This window comes from Rhinatrema bivittatum, chromosome 17 (genome assembly GCF_901001135.1).
Source record: "Rhinatrema bivittatum chromosome 17, aRhiBiv1.1, whole genome shotgun sequence".
Lineage (NCBI taxonomy): Eukaryota > Metazoa > Chordata > Amphibia > Gymnophiona > Rhinatrematidae > Rhinatrema > Rhinatrema bivittatum.
Window position 1 is genome coordinate 13,445,696 of NC_042631.1, and position 12,953 is coordinate 13,458,648.

A 12,953-nucleotide genomic window follows, 5' to 3' on the forward strand; every position below is an offset into this window, starting at 1 on the left:
GCAGTTAAGGTTGAGCAACCGAACCGCACTGCTATGTCCACTTCGAATCATCTGCACCATCAAACAGTGAGTTTGGGCAGACTTTCTGTAAGGGGCATTGACAGCTTGTGTTCTGATGAGCTATGAACGGGATGTTCTTTTACGTTAGCTTTCATCTGAATCCTAGAATATTTGAATTGCTGTAGTTTAGCACAATATTTTGGCTTGTAGGGTACTCTTGAGTGCAACTCTCTCTCTCTGAGCGCAAACCCCTGGGGGACGGTGGCGCATGAATGTCTGGGAATACTCCGCACAACCGACAGGGACAGCTTTACCCCAGCTGTTGCCCGGGCGCAGAAATTCACTTAGCGAAGGCTTCTCTCACGTTCCTGGCTGTCAAACTGAGCTCCTCTCTAGACAGCTGTATCAATTAGCGATGCTTCGATTACATTTTAATGTGATGTGCTAGAAGGAGCTCCAGTCACATCTAATTACTGTCACTCAAGCAGCCCCTCTCCTCCTTTCTCCACCACTTCCCTAGACTTCCCGTGCTCTGAAAGAAACGTCCTCATCTTTCCCCCCCATCTCCTGCGACCAGGCAGGCCTGAGTAGGCTTTAGATTGGCTCCTGCTCCCTTCAAACTGTCTGTGCACCAAAATGCTCCTCCTTTATAGGGAGGCCACCGAATAAGAGCTCTGTTTCTCAGAGCCTGCATGCATTTGACATATCTGTAATACCCTGTACGCACAACTTCACATTAGAGAGAAAAGTGTTTTGGAGAAGGACGGAGCTGGCAATTATAATGTATGCACTGCTGGTTTGAAGCCTGCGGTATCCTGATCTTCCGGCCCTCAGCAGGGCACCCTCCATCTCTGACATCTCCCAAACTCAACAGCCTCCTGGCTCAATATCTCGCAGCATCTTAAGGTTGTAATAAACTTGCGTGGGAGAAACAGCCTTTGTAAATCATTTCCTTCTGTTTAATATGCAGATTAGGTCAGCACAAAACAGAATTACTGAACACATTGTCGAGGTGGTGCCCTGGCAATTAACACCCTTCCACCCCCCACCCACGCCACCCTTTCAGAGATGGATTTAATCTACTTTTTCCATCCTGCCAGTTGCAGGGAGGATACAGTTTGCTGAAATGAAAACCACTCGTACTACAATGTGTGAGCATAAAAAACCCCCAAAACTGTGTTAATTTGAGTGAATCTTCTATTTCAAGGTCCTCTTGGACTGATAAATGAGCTCGCTAGCAAACGATTTGCTGCGCCCCAGAATTGAGATTTTCCTTGCCATTAAAGTAGCAGTTTTGCAATTACTAGGAGTTTAGTCCTGAGCCTGTTGAAAGGGTACAGCCACCTTTACTGGAATCTCTGCCAGTGCACGGGGGTCCCCGAGGCTGGACGGGAGCCCTGCAAATAGAGCAGCAGCAAGGAAGGGTTTCAGTCCCACAGCCCCCATTCAGTATTTGCAAACCACAGCGAAAATCTGAGAGCTCCTTCACCTGCAGATCGAAGGTCCTAGAATGGGGCCCCCAAACTGTTCATATTGCTGAGAGGACGGGAAAGAGAAGCCCCCCCACCTCTGATTTTTGGGTGCCACATCCTGCCTGGGCTCTTCATTGATTTGAAATACTGGGGGGGTGGGGTTCCCATAAGCATCATTGGTAATATTTCTAGATTTCTCAGACGTTGACAACTGCGCCTCACGCCTGGGAACGCTCTACATCTGTCCCCTGAGGGGGTGTGTGTGGTGTGTAGGAGCACAGTCCGTCTCAAATCCCATCCCCCTCTCCACTCCCTATTTCATCTCTCTTCATTCATGCTCTCTCCCATCTCCTTTCCCCTCTCACCTCCCTCATTCACTTAACTCCCATCCCCTCCCTTTCGCTCATCTCTCACTTAACTTGCTGACTCTTGATTTTTCACTGGTTGGGCCTTGCCTCTACGCCAGCAGATCTCGGCTCTTCTATCACTAGTGGGGCCTGGGAAACCCCGCAAGCCTTTCTGCTGCTGCTGCCACCACCTGAAGGGAAACAGCCCCCTCCCATCTCCCCGTCCCCTAAAAAAAAATAAAAAAAGCTCCACAGGCCAGATCCAGCCTTCGGCCATAGTTCGGGGTCCTCTTTCCTAGAGGCTCTTGTTACAGTAGTATGTCAGCAGGAGACGCCTGATTTGGGGTTTGGAGCCTTGCGTTAATCTTTTCCCACAGTTTTCTGATTCACACTGAGCAGTCAGTTATTTTGCATTTATAAGGTGCGTCTGGGGGGGGGGGTTGGAAAATGCATTCAGGCAATCTAAGCGCCAGATCAGCTGATGTGCTCCTCAGCTATGGACTGTTCCACTACAAACCAGTGGGGGGGGGGGTGTACTTAAAATAGAACATCCGTGAGTTTAAGACTTATTGATTCTTTCTAATAAGCTAATAAATGTGGGGGAACATTTTTAAGAATGCCATTATGTAGCAGTACCTGAATAAGTGTAAAGAAACAAACAAACCCTGGGCTATTATCTTAATACGTGTATAAAGATAGATAAAATATAATCCTCAGGTGTGTTTAGCTCACCTTCAATTGAAACTTAAGAACGAAAGCTAACAGGATGTGCTGAGCGGAGTGGCACTGCTGTGCGCTCAATTTACCGCTCACTCATGTCCTGATCTCTTACCAAACAAGTGCCCTAGACATCCCATATTAACAGACAAAAGAAGGCTATTTCCAGTGCTCTTCGTACAAGTGCAGATGTGCAAGACATCAAGTCCGAATAAGATGAGTAAGTGCTTCATCACTGAAGCAGGAAACTTCTGCATGTGTTTTCTTCGCGTCCATAACTTAGCTCTAATGTAAGCTGGTTCCGGTATGACATGGGGGAGAAAGGCGACAAGTGTGCTGGGCTAATTATGAGGAAACATATTAATGGTTTCCATCTTCTGTGCATCTCCTTTTCACCAGAAAAGGCATATCTTGTTTTCTCTTTTTTTAATGAATATGGCTTGACTTCCTCTAAAAGGCCATATTAATATCAATCAACACAGCATCAAAGTTTTTTACTTCTTCCGAGCTGCATTGCGAAAGAATTTTAGGACATTAATCTTATCATTAATATCTCTGAATCAACGGGAAGACTTTATCAGAGTGTACAGTTTGCAAAATGTGAGTCAGCGGAACAGCCAGTCAGATTAGACCTGGCAGCACATGCAACCTTGCCCCAAAGATTATTTAACTAGCATTCCATCTGATACTTCCTGCAAGAACTGGTGTAGAAGAATGAAAGCCGCAGTGACTTTTTTTTTTTCCCTGCATTCCAAACATCTGATTCTCTAGCACAAACTTCCAAAGTTATGTTACACTTCTTGGCCACCGGGCACCCTTGTTTGTCATTTCCTTTTGAGAAAGGAAATCACTCTATTTACACAATGCCTCTCTCAAAACTTGAGCTAAGAGCCTGCTGAGAGAAGTGGGCCGTCAAGATAGATTCCCTGCACACATTAAAACTCAGTTACTAGAAGCATAAATAAGTAATGACTATCGATCTCAAAATGGTAATAACCTGAAAACTACAGCCCCTATTAAACCAAGGAAAAATGTCCCGTTTCATTTCATACTTTGACTGGTCAAGCCGAGGCACATGACTAATGGTATCATTGGAAAAACAGCTTCAGTAATAAGCATCCATTTCCCTCTCTTACACTTGCCACAGTGAATAGGCTCCTGCAGAAACCTTTCCATACATTTAATTGAACTTCCAACAGCCCAGGAAAATGCGAATGTTTGCTGTTTGTATGCTGGTGACAGAGAGAAATATAATTGGCTGGCTGGCTTAAATTGCATCTTATTTCTTAGCCTATACCAGTGCTTCCCAATCCTGTCCTGGGACACCCTCCCCCCCCCCCCCCCCAGTCGGGTTTTCAGGATATCCACAATGAATATGCATGAGAGAACATTTGCATGCTATGGAGGCAGTGCATGCAAATTTTCTGTCATGCATATTTCATTGTGGACATCCTGAAATCCCAACTGGCTGGGGGGTTTCCCCAGGACAGGGTTGGGAACCTGACCTGAACCATCATCCTGTCCTGGGAAGTCCACCCATAGAAGCTTTTCAATCTTTCATCCAATTTAATCCAAACTTCTGCCACAGATCGTAGAGCACTTTTCATGGGCCTTGACACCCCCAAGAGAATCACTGTTTTTTTGTTTTTTTTTTACCTTAGCTTCCTATAGAAAAAGAAGCCAATTCAGTTGTAATCTCGGGGAGGTCAGAGCACACTGAGCATTTTAAGCTGAATTGTCATCAGTTAGTACTTCAAGTCTCCTGATCACATGTTTTGGCTTACACCAACATGCTACACAAGTCTCACCTCCCCCTAAAGAAGAGCGAGATGTATGAAGATTTCACAAAACCTACTTTCCTCCTTTGACCACCAGCACTAACTTTCAAGATCCTTGATCCCATCACAATGTGCGCCAATTTCCCAGAGATGTGAACTGAACTATAGGAAATAAAAAGAAACCAGGACTCTAAGTGTGGGGGTGTCCAGGTGTGAAGCGGGTAACACTGGGCGCTGTCCTGTCTGTGGCAGAAATTTGAATGAAACTGGACAAATGGTTGAAGAGTTAAGGGAGATGAACGGAAGGATACACAGACGATGACCTTACAAAGTCAATTTCCCTGTAGCAACGCAGGCTAGAAACAGAAGTTGGAATCTAAGGGAGCTCACACTGACTGTGATGCCATTGAGGATTTTTTGGCTTGATTTTCTGTATGTATATCATGGAATGCCATATGTGCCTGACCATAGTGTGTGCTTTCCCCTGTGCGTGTGCAGAAACGTATGCACTAACTTTCCAGTTAGACACATGGGTCTTTGGTGCACATAAACTGAAAATGAGACTCACAACTTTGAAAGTTGGGAAGTGAGGTGAAAAAGACACATCATACCTTGACAATTAGCATCCAATGTAAAGAACACCTTTGAAAACTGCATGGAGTGCACCTTTCCAATTTTCTTAAAACTGTCCTGCCAATGGTTGATAGAAAGCATTTTAAAAGCTGCACTGCCATTGGTTAATAGTCATAAGATAGGCAAATTTATTTTCCAAAGAAGGAAATAAGGCAGCATGACATATTCACACCTATTCTTGTTTGTTTTTCTTCTTTCACTGGTATTTGAAGATGATGATTTAATTGGTTGACCAGAAAAGCCAGATTAGGACAACTACTATGTTTTAACCATGTCTCAAAGGCAAAAGGGAGAGAAGGGGACTTGCTGAATAGTAGACAGTCAGTGGCAGAGAAAGTCTTGAATTAATGGCCCAGGGCTTCTGAATCCTAGTCCAATACCCTGAACACTAAAATTCCCCTCCTTCACGGCTTGAAGCATTTGCACACATTATTTCGACATATGACGTTATGTTAGAACTGGTTGTCTTCCTTCCCGAGCACACAAAGATGTACTATCACACTCCTAATTATTTACATATTTTCTCTTTAATGTAATACAAAGCAGAGGAAAATAATGACTTTGTAATACTGGAATTCCAATAATGGTAACTGGCATGTTTTACATTCCAGCAAAGGTTACGGTTTAACAAGTATCTTTCCATCCACTTGGTATCTGTTCACTAGAATAAGTGTGCCAATGCTGAATACCCACTGCAATGTCCACTGTCTTAATGTTATAATTTATAACTTCAGAAACTATGGATTCTGAAGATTGGTCTATGTAAATATGCACTATCCATTTATGTAGGCCTACATAATATAAGGGATCTAGGTAATGGTATGTGTATTGCTAAACTGAGGTAGAATGTCGCAGGCTGTCTTTATAGCACCAGAACTGTTCAGACAGATGCAGAGGCAGATTCACGATGTCTGACCGGCCCGGGTATTTGCCGCCCAGGACACATCATGTGGTCTGCCGAGCGCGGCTCTGTCACGGCCACGCACAGCAGACCACGTGACTGGAGCGATCGGCCCACCGGGGGGATGCCCGATCCCCCGATAGGCCAATCCGCCCCCGGACAGATGGATTGCCCAACATACACCCTGCAGGCTTATCACATATAAAACTGAAAGATGGACTATTCCACTACAGCATGGCCAGAGAGGGACAAGAAAAGGGTGGAAGACATGTAAGGCATCTCCACGCTCTATGCAAGTTACCCCCCACGCATCCTTTTCTACATTTCCTGCAGTATTTATCACCCCATGCCTTTCTGAATTCATTTACTGTTTTTTCTCACTCGCCATCTCTTCCAGAAGGGCATTTCGGGCATTCACCACCCTCTCCGTGAAGAAATACTTCCTGATGTTGGTTCTGAGCCTGGAGTTTCATTTCGAACCAACATCAGGAAATATTTCTTCACGGAGAGGGTGGTGGATGCCTGGAATGCCTTTCCTGACGAGGACGAAAATAGTAAATGAATTTTAAAAAAAGGTATGAGAGAAACACTACAGATCCCCAAAGGTAAAGGTTGGAAAAGATGCACGGAGGTAACCTACATGGAACGGCAATTACTCCGTTAACAGAAGGTACGGAGATTTTAACCCTTAACCAATCAGCCTCGATACTTTAGACGCAACTGCAACATAGTTCTCTGCTTTGATGGGGGGGGGGAGGGGGGCGGCGAAGGGGAATTTGGATTTAGACGATAGCCAACGCTGGGCCCTGACGTTTACTGATATGCAGACATCAGAAAAAAAAACAAAACAAAACACAGGACGGCTTCTACAGCCAAGTCGCAAAGCACGTTCAAGCAGCCTTGTCTGAATTATCAAGAAGGCTGCTCACTCCCCAAAAATGTTGCCAGCAGTAATTTTGTTATGAGTTTGACATTTGCTTGGTTTTCATTGTAAATATTATTACCTTTTAACATAAGGCTTAGGTAATTGGCATGAAGCGGCAGTTACTGCTCTTAACAGAAACATGGCTATAACTCACATGCAGTAGCAATTACTACCATAAGAAACTTTCTGTGCAGACGGGATGGACCATTTGGTCTTTTTTTGCTTTCATTACTAGGTCCGTAAAACAAAATAAAAGGAGTTCTAAAACACCCATAAACTAACTTTGCAGATAGTTTTATAATAATTTAAGGCACCCCACGGTTGGTAAGATTGGTACCAGTCACATATTTGGCTTGACAGAACCTCTACTTAAACATGCCCAGAGGGATAAAGCAAGAGCTACTGGTTACTGTTCAGTTTATAAATATCTATAACATTTTTATTGAAAGTTTTTTTTTTTTTACATTTTCACGTGCAAAGCTATTCATCAAATATTGTGCAAGGACCAGATTGTTCTGGTATTCCAACATCTTGCTTAAGTTAATACAGTTTATCACATGTTTAATATAGGAAAACTTATCTCAAATCATGTATTTTTGTTTAATATCTATGGTGCAATGCACCCCTTTTCCAGTCCTAAGTGCAGTCATAAGCATTTTTTTCTATAGTCAAAACAAGAGCTAGTGCAACTAGAAAAGGTACACAGGAGAGCAAAAATTTTTATAAAGGGGATGGAACAGCTCTGCTGTGACCTGAAGCTGTACAGGTTTGGGCTGCAAAGCTTGGAGAAGAGAGAGGGGCATGATACAAGCTTATAAAATCAGGAGCGAATGGGAGGAGTAACTAAAGGATGGTGACTTACCCTTTCACATAATACTAAAACAAGGGGACACTCCATGAAACTAACAGCCAGCAGATTTAAAACAAATCCTAGCCAGTACTTTCATTGTAGCAAACAAAATAACTTATTCCAGCACAATGAGTGTTCTTTTAATAAATATATCAATTAGTGTATGGATATGATGGAACAAAGACAACTGCACTCTCCATTTTAGTCTTCATCACTTCCCCTGGGAGGCTGCTCCATGCATCCACCACCCGTTTGGTGAAGAAAGAGGCCACTAGGTTATGCCTAGGTCTAGCTCCCATGGTGACCTGAGTCAATACCAGGGATAGGGCAAAGGTCTTCAATCTTGCCACCTCCCCCTTGCTCACCTGCCTATCAGTAGCAGCTCTGGGACAGCAATCCCCTTCCCCTCCCCTGTCACTCTACTTAGTGAGAGGTGAATACTATCTGCCAAATCCTATTTGTCTTAAATTCTGGTACTGTCATTACCTCCCTCACTGCCCCGGAGGGCATCCATCTCCCTTTCTGGGAAGAAACATGCCATTAGGACTCCCAGCTCTATCACCTTCCATGACGTCTCTTTTTCTATAATTTCCTCTTCTTTCAAAAAGATTGGACTGGTGCATGATTTGACTATCCACTTTTCTAAACAGCCCCCAACATGGTTACAATGAAACTTAAATCATTTTAAACAAACACTAAATCTGGAAAAAAATAAAAAAAAATACACAAATAATCCAAAAGCCTCCCTCTCTACTGCAAAGCATCATTTCAGCCCTCTGAGGTAGTGCAGTGGCTCTGTCATCCTCTCCTCTGGCCTCGGGCTTTAGGGCACAGCCTTGCTGTAGCCCTCCCTCTGGATGGGCAGCAGCGGACATGACACTCCAGCTGAGGTCTCGCCAATGAGTTGTGCCCCTCCCTGTACACCTTACCCTTCCCTCCGCTTTGTTCTCCAGCCATGGTCACCCCCCAAGACCCCTCTTCTGGTTGGCACACGTCCCCATCTCACCCCCAGCAGGCAGTCCTTGCATCTAGTTACCCCCCAGGATATAGAAATGCCCTTGGAGAGACTTAGCACAGTGTCTCAAACTCTCCCTAAAAATGAGACTTCTAACCTGCGTCCACGGAATGACGGAAGAAAGGAGCAAATGGTCCAGGCAGTTCTTTTAGGCCATTGCCAAGCACCCTTCTAACTCTTGGCAAAGAGCCTTCGCTGGTCACCCTGCACCCAAGTCAGGGCTGTTCGTGGCTCCGGTTCCCAGTCCAGCCAAGGTCCGCTCTCCCCAAGCCCACTTGTCCGTGAAGCTTGGGCTCGCACTGCCTTGATCCTCCACACCACAACTTACTTGTCAACATGCGGGAGCTGCCAGCGCTCGGCCATCAATCGCCGACCCCCTTGACTCTATTAGAAGCGCAGTTACTGCCCTCGGCGGGGGCTGCGCGGCCAGAGCGGGCGCAGCTGCAGTTCCCGCGACTCGCCGGCAGGGGGCGCCCGCTGCCTTCTTTCGCCCGCCCGCCCCCCGGTGGCGGCGCTTCAGGTGAGCCCCGGGCTCTGCGGGACGTCCGGCTCCCGGGTCGCACGTGCCCTTGCCCCCGGCCCCGCCCGTAGTCGCCGCTGCCCTGGTGCTGTTTAGTGGAGCGGAAAGGGAAGGAAGGGAAGCGAGAAATGTCCCCGAAGTTTGTGCCAAGAGTTTGCGGACATGCACGGGTGCCAGGCTGCAGCCAGAGAGGGGCAGGGGCTGGCCCAGGACCGACCCGACCCCCCCATCCTACCGCTCTCAGGAGTCCCCTCCGGGCGCCGAGCCCCTCTCCTCGCCCTCTGCATCCAGCCCTAGCCATGGCGGGGCTTTAGCCACCTCCTCTGGCTCGGGAGTGAGTCCGATCCCCGTTTGGCTTCCCACTGGCCAAACTGGCTCCAGCGCCCCCCAGGATCCTCCAGCGCTGGCCCCTTCAAAAGGGGCTAGCGAGGCACGGCCGGAGCTGGCCGGCCAGCCCCTGCCCAACTTTCACTCCATTCGGGCGCCCGCTACCCCCACGTGTCCGGAGGGCAGATCTGCCAGGGGATCCCGGGCACCGGGAAGCCACTTCGGGAAAGTTTCTGCGCTCGGGATGCCCGGAGAGGAGTCGGAGCCAGCGCTCTGCAAAACTTGGCGAACACACACACGAGGAGCAGGCGAGCAGCCCGATCCGGAGCAAAAAGGGGGCTCCCTCCCCGATCCCCGGGAGCTGGGGCAGCGCCGGGACACCCACCTTCTCGGTCACTGGGGGGCAGCGGGCCACATCAAGCCCGTGGCATCCGGGAGGCTCGGGCGGCAGGAGGACGAGGACGAGGACGGCGCAGAGCTCGCATGCTCGCTGCCCGGGGTGGCTGCAGCCCTGCCGGAGCTGGGGGAGGGGCGGGGACGGGGGGGCGGGGCCGGCCGCCCGACGTCACGGCCACGTGATCCGCCGGCGGCCAGTGCCCGGCCTGGAAGCGGCTTTCCCCGGGGAGGGGCTGGAGGGCCTTCACCTGGGTCCCAGCGGGAGATCGGAGGGGAGGGGGTGAGGGGGGGGGGGGGCACTGCCTGCTGGCCCGGGAGGGCTGGCAGGAGCAGTTAACGACAGGAAGACGAGGAGCAGGGAAAGGATCGGGTGTGGGGGGGTTGGTTCCCGGGCTTTGCAAGTCCTTGGGCAGATCCCTGCAGGGCTGACCGGACCTCCCGTTTCAGGAGGTGCAGAGTCCTCCCTGCAGGTACCTGAGCTGCAACCCCTCCCCTCCCCTGTCTGATTCACGCCCTCTCCCTCCCCCCCCCACTGTTGGTGCCCCGTTTCTCTTCATCATCCGGCACGATCTCCATCTGCTTCCCTAAGAGACAGCGGGTCAAACAGCAAGATTAGAATTTCCCATGTATGGCTGCCGTCAGGAAATTTAGACTAATCCTCGTTATACAAATGAGAGGGATGACGTGGGTGCACCTAATTCTGGCAGCAGAGTATTTTCTTCTATTAATAATTTTAATTGGCTGAAGTCCGTTCCAACTTCGTGTGTGTGTTTTTTTTAATGTTTTAACTGGGTTGATTCATGTCTCCTCCTGTCTCCTTCAAATTTCAAGCGCTCTCGTCTGAAAATGATATTTAAAAACGTAAAAAAAAAAGCGCCCTTCATCGCAGCAAAAGAATGGAGAAAGCTGCCACGAACGGGGGCAGCAATTAGCAAAGAGCCGAGCGCCTTGGTACATGGGCCCCTGTCCCCGGGAGTGGATTTGGACTTCTTTCCGGTTCTGTCCGGGCGCTGCTCTTGCGAGGATTCGGCAGCGCCCTGACAGGTGGGCTTTAAAGATCATTTGCCCCGGATCCTCCTGCAACTTTCAGAATCGCGTCCCCATTGCAGAAGGCACGGATACTCTTCAGCATGCCCGGGCGTCTAAGTTTGTTTTTGAAAATTAGCAATGGGAAGGTGCGCAGACTTCTTGTGTCTGTCTAGGGGGAGGGGAGTGGGTTAAATAGCTCATGTATTTTTGAAAATGTCAAGTACAGGTGCTTTTTTTTTTTTTTTCCCCTCCTCTGACCCTGCCCTGGCTGAAAGTAGGCACACTGGGTAAGCTGGCACACACCTTTAGTGGGTCAGTCCCATTTTACCCAAGTGAATGACTTTGAAATTTGCCCTCAAAAAACAATTTCAAACTTCAAAAATAGTGTGAGCATGGAATCGTTGACAAGGTAGCACAAACCTGTAAAATGAATAAGGTAAAAAACCCCCAAAAATCGGTAAATGTACACTCTGGGTCCTTTTTTTTTTTTTTTTTAAATTAAAGGTCTGTGCCGATTTTGTTTTGCCTAAAAAACCGAGCCAGTATTTTCCCTATTGAAACTTCTTTACTGGTTTTATCCGGTGCACTAGAGAAAAACTGACCCAGACGTGCAGTAAATCCTGGTCATGCCTTGCGCGTTATTTCAGCCTGCGGCCAGCTCCAGGCCACTGAGCCTTCACCTCAAACGAAATCGTCTAAGCAGCGGTTGCTGGTGGGTCCAAGCGCTATTGCTCCTCATTTGCCTTCTCGGTCACCTTGGTGTGATTGCACCCCGGCACCTACACACAAGCTGCCGCTATTAGCAAGATTTCTTTTCCTCCGGCTCCTTCAATGTTTCTCTACCCTAGGACAACTGTTTTTGGCGATTGAAGAGCCTCTTTCATGGCTAAGGATTGGACGGGAAGCCTCTTCTGAGTCTCATCCTATCAGCAGAGGTTGCCCTTTTTTCCCCATCACCCCTGGAGTGCACCTCCTCCACAATGTCCCAGTGAGCAGGAGACCAACACAAAGGTCTCCTGCCAGAGGGCAAAACAGTGTGCTCTGCCAGATTTAAATCCCAAAGTGGAATTGTGATGGGTCCCTATTGGTAATGAAGATACATCAGATCCATGATTCTGTCTTATACCATCAGCTTCTCCCTCCGAAGATTTACATTTTTAATTCTCCATTACACAAGAACAAAGTCATGTGGCTATTCATGTTCAACTCGACTGTTTTAATAGGGTTTCCTAAAACTGACCTGCCAATTTTCATTAAGACCAATGGTTAATGACATTACTGTACTTCTGATTATTGACTATGTCTAATGTAGTAATTTATAATACTTTTTGTAGCACACATATCTTCTTCACAAACCCCCATTTTCCATACCACTACCTACTTCGGTATCTAATCTCTTGCTGCAGGACACTTGAGACTTTCTCACTTATACGTTATAATTTTTATGCTCAATAAGACCTGTCAACTTAATTGTTTAAGTCTTTTTTTTTTTTTTTCTCCTTTATCTTTTGGTCATCAATGTTACAACGTTATTGTTAAATTTTGAACTTATGTACACTGTTCCAAGTTTCATAACCTTGTTCTATGTAATGCCTTTTGGCAATTTTTATGTTCTGTTTCAATGTAAACCGATCTGATCTTTATTTCATATAGGAACACCGGTATATAAAAATCTAAAAATAAATAAATAAATAAATAACTATAATATTTATTTATCACTATGTTAAATTGTCATCTAGTTATATTGTTCCATATGTTCTACAGTTCTATGTAAAGCTCCGCTCTCTGTTGGGCAGTTCATTGTTTTATGTAAACCGGAGTGATTTGTAGTCCCTACAAGAACTTCGGTATATAAAAATTAAAAATAAATAAAATAAATAAATAGATTGGCTCTATTAATTAAGTAAAAAAATATGATTAGTTGAAAGAAGGTTACATGCAAATCTCTAAACCAAAAGATCTGGAAAAAATTAATTAAAATACTATCGTAGAAAAACCATGATAAAATGAATACAACTATATTGAAAGTTTGTAACGTCTTGT

General features: G+C 46.6%; 1 protein-coding gene across 2 annotated transcripts in view; it reads right to left on the reverse strand.

The window, feature by feature from the left end:
- Positions 1 to 10,013, reverse strand: part of BDNF (brain derived neurotrophic factor) — a 40,000-nt gene extending 29,987 nt beyond the window's left edge. Inside the window, exon 1 of one of the 2 annotated variants that reach the window (XM_029582985.1) lies at positions 9,871 to 10,013. The gene's annotated coding sequence lies outside the window, so the exon portion shown is untranslated. Of the gene's footprint in view, positions 1 to 8,966; positions 9,028 to 9,870 lie in introns of those variants that run through there. The other variant, XM_029582984.1, reaches the window with a different exon arrangement.
- Positions 10,014 to 12,953: the final 2,940 nt, after the last annotated feature.